The following is a 10,143-nucleotide window of genomic DNA, read 5'->3' on the forward strand; positions in this document are numbered from 1 at the left end:
GGAGACCTCATTTAGCTTCTTTCCTGGATAGGTCCTGGAATTTTCTCTGCTTTCCCCGCTTCGCATTGGGCAAATTGAGTGCTTGGAGCAGTCTGTCCAACTCAGCACCAGTCAGTAAAGTTGGTCTCAAGGTCCATGAAAATGAGCAGAAAGACTTTTATTCACCACTACGCTTCAGCAGAGCTTCAAAGTCAGCTTATGGCCGGTTTCTGCCTTATCTCTGACCCCTCCCCAGGGAAAGATCCGCTTCCTGCGCTCTGCTTGAGGTCCACACCCAGATAACTAAATCATTTGCCCCCCAAAAAGCAGGAATGGAGGGAAAGATGCCTTGCTGCCTCTCTTTTTTCCGACTGCCGGGAAGACTGGCCGCTCTCCGGGCACCTCCTGGGCACTGGTGCGTGACGCCGTTCATTGCAGTGCCCTGGTGTCGACCAGTGGTTCCAGTGAAGACAAGGACCGAGTCTCAGGGGATGTAAATGACATTTGATCTTTGCAACCCACTGGCGGATAAAGCAGTGCGCTCTGATACACAAACTCTGTGGCCTCGCAGATCTACACCGCGCGCCGAGGGCTCCAGATTTGCTCGGTTTGGCTCCGGTGCCACCGAGTGGCTGCAGGAAGGCATGCCTAGCCGCGGGAGAGTAAATATTAAACTCCAGAGCTGCTAAATCTTGAAGGTCAGCCGTATGCTGTCACCCTTGCTTGAATCTGGCATTCCTTTAGTTAATTTATAAACATCAAGGGAAGAAGCTGCCGGCTGTGTTTATGGGTGGGAAGGCTCTGCCCAACTTGGGCCATGCTTCTTGGTGGTGCTCAGTGTGTGGGGCATATTCATTCCTATCTGGGAGTCTTTCCTTGATTATGAGCAGAGTTGCATTGCTTTGGGGAGGAAAAAGAGGGGAAAAAATAGCAATCTGTGCAGATCTTAAAATTTGACTTAAATCAGTGCTCTGCCACTGTCTCCTGTGCGTGTCCTGGGTACCTGTGTGCTTAGAGGAAGACCTTGGTCAGACATCCTACGTTCACCAAGAGGCACTAAAAGGCCCCTCAGTTGCTTAAAATGTGGTCACCTTTAAGCTGAGTGGTGGTGGATACAGACTCGCCTCAGAGGTGAAGAGCTACCTGGATCAGATGTGTTGCAAGTGTGTTTTTCATTGCAAACAGGAATGGTGGGAGAAACGCAACTACTGGTTTTCATGTGCATAAAATTCTGTAACCTTCGGCTCTGTAACCTTAGTTAAATGTAATACTGCTGGAATCGCTTTCCCAGCTTGTAATGTGCTTTTTCATCTCTTCAAACAATCTTGCATTAAAGACACATCAGGAGGCACGCGTCCTCTCCGGGGGAGGGAGAGGAGGGGAAGTTCTTGGAGCTATCTTGCAGATGCCAGTTTTAGAGGGCTATAAATAGGTGTTAGAGAGAAAAACAGGGGCCTCCCTCTTCTCCTGCAATACATCATGGAGGAAAATGATTCTCAGTTGTCAGTTTGATTCCCCAAATGTGTCCCATCACTGATGGGGGGATTGCAGTTGATGCTGCAGTGAAGGAGTTTGCTGGCTCCGAGACCTTCTGGAGCCAAGTCAGGTCTCCCAAACCCTCATGAAAAGAAGTTTGTTGCCTTTTAAAAGCTTTGGGGTGGGTAGTGAAGACAAACGTTGGCTTATGATCTGCTGTGGAGGGGTTTGAGCAGTCTAGGTGTCCAGAGCTGGCACTGGAGTTTCCCATCTGAAAGCCTGGAGCTTGGTGTCCAAAGGGTAGGTGGGAGATGAGAGAAGACTTCTTAACAAGGTGAGGTGAGGGGCTAGATAAACCCTGTGCATAAAGCTCAGGAAAGGAACAGCACAGCAGCTGCCTGACCATGTACCTTTGAATAACCAAAGGGCTCCTTTGATGAAAGGGACGGGATGTGGATTTCTTTGCTTTTGAGCATGTTGACTTGGATTCCTAGGGAGCTTCCCATCCCTCGCTGGCTCAGTCAAGCTTCAGGCTGGTGTGTCTTACTGTTCAGAGCCAGGACTTGCTTCACGACTGGCACCAGAAAGCCCCCTGTTAGGTGTGGAGTTGCCAGTGGAAGAAGATACGGGTTTCCACCTCCGCCTACTCCCTCATCTGCTTCTGAGACCTACAAAGCACAGGCAGATGGAAACAGTCTGGCTTAGCAGAGCAAGAGTTTTCCTTCTGCAAGCCCAAAAGCAGAGCTGGTTATATAAATATATATATAATTTTTTTAATCTGTGTGCTTGAGACACTCAAAAATGCCTCTGGGCAGGTGGACTGAGGTGGGGGAAAGCTGTGCTGTGAGGTTGCTGTCTGGGAGATGCCCAGCTGAACACAGCTTGCCTCGGTTAGGTCCCAGGCCACGTGAGCTCATCAGTTCTCAGCAGGGCTTATCATCTGGGGCACGGTGCCAGGCAAATGCCCTGGTTCAGCTTGTGTCCGGCCAGCTCAGAGGGTTATCTCCAACCACCCAGGTAGACGTGCCCTCAGGAACGGGTGGTCCATGCTGTCCTGCTCAAGCTGTTGTGTTGCAGGTCAGCGCCAGAGGCAGGAGCTACGCTATTTGGCTGTTTCAAGTGATTTCTTCCCTCTGTGACAAATCCTTTATCTTTAATATTACTCAGAGGACTGTCAAAAGAAATTTGTCTTCATATTGGGGAAAACTGATAAGAGGGGAAGAGAAGTGGTACATTATATTACCCAGAGCTGGCTAGGAGGAACTGCTGTTTCCGAGAACTTCCAGCTGGGAGTTTTCTTCTAGCTCCAAACTAAGGAGAAGTCAAATGCAAATAGCTGCACACGAGGCATTTAAATGTTTGGTGTTGTCACAAGAAAAAGGCTTTTAATAGCCAAATCTGTTCCCGAGCCAGATCAAACTGTTCCATCACTGTGTTCAACAGAGCTGTTTCTTCCTTCAGGGCTTCTTTACTGCCCAACGTGGGAAATGAAGTCCCTTATACCGACCCTTACCTGAGTGTAAAAGCGGCTTATATAGGCGTCCTTAATTCTTCCTGGCTTTCCTTGGGCTGCAGCCCCTGTTTCTCCTTCCTCACAGGTGCAGAGGGAGATGCTCTCTTCTTCAGTGTAGCCCAGGTGGCATCAACGTGTCTACGTGGCCTCAGCAAAGGGCAGATCCTGTGCCAGCAGCCTCTCTGGGGCCTTACCTCCGTCCTGCCCTGGAGAGGGGGGTCTTCCCCTTCTCTTGCCCAGGGACATCCCCTGCGCTGGGGCCTATGAGCACAGAAATGTCATGAAACGCTACCCAAATCAGCCGCCCCCACCTCCTGCTCCACCAGAGGTTTTCCAGAGGTGCTTTCTGCTGGCGATTCCCATCAGAACAGGGCTGAAGAGCTGGTGTGACCCCTGCTTACAGGATGGCCAGTAACTTTATCCTTGTACAACTCCTAGCCCTGATGATGAGAAAAGGATGTGGGGAGAGGATGGCCTTTACAAATGTCTAGATAAGAGTGGCTGGAGGTCTTTTCCCCTCCTGTCCTCCCAAGTATGCAGTATGTCTTCCTCTTGTGCTGTCCCAGGTGATACCATCTCTCCTCTCTTGCACAGAACTACCCTTTGCTTCTCATCTATCTGGCTCTGCCTCATCAATCTGCTAAGCTGCCTTTTTCTGTAAGCTTCCCATTCCCTTTATTTAATTTTATTCTAGTGCCTGTTCTCCCCCTAGAGAAAGCACCTGCAGCAGTCGTGCCTGTTCTCCCTTACATGACAGCTTTGGAAGAAGAGTATGAGGGGCTGACTCTTCTCTGGGGCTTCTTAGAAATGAGTACGTGTAGAGCAGGTAGCAACGAGGTGCCGTACACCTAGAAGGAGGAGTCTTCCCGGGCGCTCACCTCCAAAGCCCCAGCCGTTATCTTGTTCCTAAACAAGGTTTGGGGCCAGTTGCTGGGAAGAATATGCCGCTGTAAAAGCGCTGAGCCTTGTCCAAGACTGATTTCCAATACGAGCTACGCGACGGCAGACTAGGGCAAGCGATGGGCTATAAAAAGGCTCATTAGTATGCCATTAAGTATATAGCTGCTCTTTTATTCCCCTTTCTTCTCTTCTCCGGGGGACTTGAAGCATCTGTTTTCTGATAATTTCTGGGCTGAACAGAGCTCTTGGCAAGGGAGAGGGATAAAATTACCGAACGTCTTATGCACGGGGTCTCGAGGTCCTGCAGAACAAGGGTGCAGCGCTCAGATCCGTCAGCTGTGTCCAAACTGGGAATCCAGCGCTGGTGTCCTGCACCTGTGCTACGAGTTTTTCCTCCATGTCCTTCATGTGATGGGTCTGATCTTGGCCCTCTGAGTCAGTCTGGCCCTGTTGGAGCTAATGCGCAGATGATCAATTGGCTAAAATCCACTGGATTGCTAATTTTTACAGCTGCACTCTGGCCCTTTCTTTGCGTCCCTATGAAAAAGGTTCCACACCAGGGAAAGCAGTGACCAGCACGAGACCGAGCGACCATCCTTTCCCCACCATAGGGTGTAAGACAGGGAACTAAGGTCTTGGTAGGACTGAACCCAAGGGTTTGGGGGCTAAGGTGAGACCCTGGCCTTCCGTTTCCTCAGAAATAGCTGAGCAGCTTAAAAATATAATCCCTCAAATCACTTCTCTGGCCGGCTCTGAGATGCAAGGGCTTACTTCTTGTACTTTCAGTTTTTTCTGGCAGAAACATGAGATATGTGATAAAATTATAATAAAAACCTTAGGGGAAAAACTGCAAGACTTGAAAGAAGATTGAGTTGTCAACTTTGGGGTCTGACTGGTGAAATTCTATAACCAGGGGAACCGTACAGGCCGAGATGCTCATCCCTTGGGCTGTTTTCTTCTGGTCATGGGGTCTGCTTGGGCTTTGATTACCTGGGGACCTCTTCTATGGTGCTCACCCATAACTGGCATCATGCTCCAACTTACCAAACGCTTTTCAGAGATGGGGGGTGTGTGTGGGAGGTAAATTGTCAGCCCCTGGATGGAGCAGGAACGTGCCAGATGGCTGAGGGGTGGCAATACCCTAAACAGTCGGGGTAGATGGTGGAGGTGGGCACTCAAGAGCTGAGCCCTTTGCTGGGACCACTGAAACTTTTGAAGGATTCAAGGCACAAATAAATGAGGCGGAAAAAGCAGGCAAAAGAGCAAGATGGGTGTCAGCTATGAAATGGCTCTTCACCTCTTAGACCCCAACTCCTCGAACAGCTACTGGTGTAGGGACAACCCCAACCACAGACGTGCAGGAGGGCCCGTGCGTGCCCAGAGCAGGAGATGGCCCTTGGCCCAGAGAGCTGAGGGAGCAGAAGGAAATAACGGCTTTCAAATCCCATTTCTACGCCTAGAGTTAAGGAGTTACCACATCTCAGCTGGCCTGATGCTGCTTAGAGAAGAAAGCCGTGGGGAAAATCCCTCCCGCCAGCGTTTGCACTCAACCGAAGAGCCGCTAGATGGCAAGAACATCCCGTAAGGAGCCGGTCTCCGAGCCGCGCTCCAGAGATGGGCAAAGCTCGGGGGAGGGATGTGGATTTGGGGGGGATCCTGGGCCACAGGGTGTTGCTTCACCTCCGCTTTCCCTTGAGCAGCAGGTCTGAGCGTATTCAGGGCGGTCCTGTGACACTTAGCTTAGGGCTACTGCGTTTTTAACACCTCCAGCGTGGGCAGGGCCAGGTCAGTTGAATGTCTTAACTTCTCTGCTTGGTCAAACATCCAAAAAGTGGGTGTGAAACGGCTTGGCCTTCACAGGCGAGGTGGACTTCCAGCTCATGCTGCGCTCCGTCGCAGCTGCTGACCCCAAAATAGAAAGATGTGGGGGCAGGTCCTTGGGGGCTGACGCTGGGACCCTCAGACTGCGGTGGTGGAAGGAGAGTTCATGACTGCCCAGGGCCGTTCGCTAGTCTCTGCAATCTTTAAAATCTCTTTGCGTGCTTTTTCTTGGGCTGCCTGCTTATTTTTCCGGTTGCTCCTGGCCTTACTGGAGATCCCACGCTTCAATCATACGTAGCAAACTGGTAATAAATGCGGCTCTGACAGAGGCTTTGGGAGCATCAGGTGGAAGATGCACTTCAAGGGCAACATCAGGGATCCCTGCTCTGTTTTTGGGGTCCTGGCCAGCTCCAGGGGAGACTCCTTTCTGGGACCAGCGAGAGCAGTTTTTAGACAGTTCCTCTTCCAGGCACATTCATTTTCCACTGACGGGAAGCACTGATGCACGGGAGGGAACGTTGTGAGTTTATGCGTTTATAAACTACTGACAGCATCTCTGATCTGTTCACTGCGTGTTTTATTGGCCGTAAATTCACGCTACGGCCACGCTTTATTGCAGCATAAGCAGGCAGGTGGCTACCCCTCTTACAACCCTTAAAATGCTGTATTTCTTCCCGGCTTTTGGCTTTGTCCTTTTACATGTCTCCCAAGGATGTAAATGGAGATGTCGACTTAAAGTGCCCGTACTCAAATGCCCTTAAATGACAGCCCATAGATGAGTCACCTCTACGGGCTGGGACTCGAATCTTGGCTCGCGTAGCGAAGGAAACGTGTTGGAGGTGACGAATGTCTATGTTGCTAAGCCGTCTCGCCGTCCTTAGCTGTCGGATGCGGGAATGGGAGGTGACGGCACCTACATGCTAGTCGGGAGATGAATTTGATCTGGACGTGCACAGATGGACAAGATGTGCCCTGAACTGGTGGTTATCTCTCGGGGGGCTCCGCGTGGCTGGTTAGCTGCTGGGCGTCCAGGTCTTGGCTGGTGCCGCCTGCAGAGATAGTGCTAAATTACCTTTAAAAGCGGTAGTTCCCTGGTGAGAGCGGAAAGGCCGCGGGTACGGATTGAGATGTCTTCTGCAAATGATCTCCGAGGTCCGTTGCTTATTTCTGATGATTGCTTCGGCACCCGCTGTTGGGTCTGTAGCTCGAGTGCCTCTTCTGCTCTTAACACCGTGCTCAGGGTTCGTTATCGCCCCGAGGGCCGCGGCGGAGCTGAGGGAGTGCGGTGGGGGGTCTCGGGAGCCAGAAACCTGTTGTTCATTCCTTCTCCATCCCTTGTCCTCGGGGCATCTGTCTGCTTTACGGCGCAGAGGCCATGTCACCCCCCCCAAGAAACACGGTCGGGGCTTGCAGCACCCCCTTATTTGCTGGAGCCCCCTCGGCTTTCGTTCTGCTCCAGGGTTTTCACCCCAACAACATCCCAAAATGGGGAGCTTTGCAGGGGCCCGAGCTCAGCTGCAGCCCCGGCTTTTGGCGAGGAGCCCGCGAGCCCCGTATTTAAGCTGAGCAGACCACGAGCTCCTGGTCCTAAGGTATTTGCAGCACCCGATGGTGATGGAGCAGCTCGAATGGGCCGGTCATTGCTGCTAAAAACATCGAGGCGGACAGGCTGGTGCTAATGTGCTCCTCTGCCGTAGCAAACTGTGATTTGCAGATCGGGCAAAATACCCAGAAAATTGGGAACGAAATCCGTGCATCATAAGGACAGGATTCGCTTTTATTAAATGCTTTTTTCTGCTACCGTTGCTTTTTGCAGCCGTCCCGACCCGCCGTTTCAGCCCTCGTATATCATCCCCAAACGAGCAGGGGAGGAAGGAAGCAGCGAGCGGAAAGCAAAACGCTTGCGACGGCCGCGGTTTAATCACAGCTAAAAAGCTCTCCGACCAGGCCTGTCATGCAGAAATAAAAAATTTCGGATGCTTGGCTTGGCGCAGATGCTTTTCTCCGTGCAAACGGCTGTTCCCGCTGCGGCTCCCTGTTTATCTGTTGAGGAAAAGGGGGAAAAGCAGCTGCGTTTTCCTCTTTCCGAGCTCCTGGGGGCAGACGGGGCCGCGGCGGCGAGACCGCGGCACCTTTGCGCGTGCGAATTCGCGGGAACGGTTCGGAGCCCTTCGCCTCGGCTTCGCCGCCTTCTGCTATTTTGCATTTATTTGCTAGTCAGAAACTGAAAATGAGGAAAAGGGGGGGGGGGTTTGTTTTTTTCCACTGTGTTTCCATGCCGAATTTGACCCGTGGTAAAAACGGGATTGGAAGTTTTACGTGTGCGGCGGGTGGTCTGCGATCGCGACGGGGCCCGTGGGGAGCCGAAACGGCTCTGCTTTGCGAGAAAAACACCGTTTTTGCAAAGATCTTTCCTTTCCTTTCCTTTTTCCATTTCTTTCCCTTTCTTTCTTTCCCTTTTCTTTCCCTTTTCTTTCCCTTTTCTTTCCCTTTTCTTTCCCTTTTCTTTCCCTTTTCTTTCCCTTTTCTTTCCCTTTTCTTTCCCTTTTCTTTCCCTTTCTTTCTTTCCCTCTTTCCCTTTCCCTTTCTTTCCCTTTCCTGTTCCCGTTCCCTTTCCCCCTTTCTCTTTCCCTTTCCTTCCCTTTCCCTTTCTTTCTTTCCCTTTCTCCCCCATTCCCTTTCTCCCCCATTCCCTTTCTCCCCGTTCCCTTTCTTTCTTTCCTTTTCTTTCCCGTTCCCTTTCCCCCTTTCTCTTTCCCTTTCCCTTTCTTTCTTTCCCTTTCTTTCTTTCCCTTTCTTTCTTTCCCTTTCTCCCCCGTTCCCTTTCTCCCCCGTTCCCTTTCTCCCATTCCCTTTCTTTCCCTTTCTTTCCCGTTCTCTTTCCCCCTTTCTCTTTCCCTTTCCCTTTCCTTCCCTTTTTCTTTCCCTTTCTCTTTCCCTTTCTTTCTTTCTTTCCCTTTCTTTCTTTCTTTCCCTTTCTCTCCCATTCCCTTTCTTTCTCTCCCGTTCCCTTTCTTTCTCTCCCGTTCCCTTTCCCTTCCCTCCCTCCCCTCCCTCCCCTCCCTCCATTTCTCTGCATTTCTTTGCAAAGAGGGGCTGCCGCCGCAGGGCATCAACCGACCCCAAACCCGTTCCCACCCTGCGATTTTAATTCTCCCCGCGACCGTTTCCCGCAGGGCGAACGCAACGCGTCCTCCCCACCGCCCGGCATCTTCCCGCTTTTGGCGAGGTGAAAAAACCCGGAGCCGAGTTTTGGATGCAAAGCCCGCCTGGATAGGCTCGCTCTTAGTTTTGGGGGTTTTATTTTCCCCACCCGGCGCGTTTAAGGTCAGCCGCCTTTCGCGAATAGAAAAGATCTTAAAAAGGCCGATTTTGCGCTGCTTTGATCGGCCTCCAGCCGCCCCTCGGACGCAGCCCGGCGCGCTCCAGGGCCTGGTTTGCTCCCGGTCTGCTCCTCGGAGACGTTCTCCGGGCCGTAATTAGCCACGTAAAGCGTTGGCCGGCCGCCCCGCTCGCTTTTGCGAAGGCTTTAAATGATGCGCGACGGCGGCCCGGGGTTCAATTTATTGAAGGCTCCCGTTGACTTTATTTAACGCCGCGGATGGAGGCGTCCTGCGGGACCTGCATGACTTGGTAGATGGTCTCCTGGAGATGGCCCAGCTCCTGCGCCTTGGCCGTGCAGAAGACCTCGTAGCAGCTCCCCAGGTCCAGGTGGACCTCTGGGGTGGCTCCGGAGCCGGTGGCATTTGGAAGAAGCTGGTGGTGGTCATGAGCTCCAGTTGGGACCTCCATCCGCGGGTGGAGGGTGGGCTTCTCCGCCGCGTGGAGGACGCTGTCCTTGTGGTTGTCCCGGTGGGAAACCGTCGCGTTTCCCGAATCCGGAGCCGGCGCTTGGGCTCGGCCGGGTCTCAGAGCTCCTGGTGGAGCCGCTCCGAGCCGCGGAGCGGGGCGATTCCCGGGCGGACGTAGGGCCGAGCCGTCTTCTCGGACACCGACCGCGAGGTCGACTGGATGTAGTAGTCGTAGACTTTGCCCTTGAGGGCGGCGGGGGCCCCCCGGCCGGATCCGGCCCTCCTCTCGGCGATGTACTTCTCCTCCACCTGGATCCTGGCGACGGAGGAGAAGGAGTAGCAGGCGGCCGAGCCCGCGCCGCTCGCCGTGAGCGTCAGCCCCAGGTCCGAGGTGACGCTGAGCGTCTGCAGCCTCTCCCTGCCCGCCCGGGCCGGCACCGCGCTCGGGGCTCTCCCGGCCAAATCCTGCCCGGTGCTTTGGGCACCTCCATCACCGGCCGGCTGGGATGCCGGCTCCCTGAGGCCGGGCGAATTCGGCTCGCCTCCTGCTTCCAGCTTGTCCGCTCCGGCGCCTGATGGCCCACCCCGCTCTCCAACCTCCTCTTCCTCGCCCGCCCGCAGGCTTCGCCTCGCCCCGCCGCCTCCCCGCCGCCGGCAGCCCCG

Source organism: Dromaius novaehollandiae, chromosome 24 (genome assembly GCF_036370855.1).
Source record: "Dromaius novaehollandiae isolate bDroNov1 chromosome 24, bDroNov1.hap1, whole genome shotgun sequence".
Taxonomy (NCBI): Eukaryota; Metazoa; Chordata; class Aves; order Casuariiformes; family Dromaiidae; genus Dromaius; species Dromaius novaehollandiae.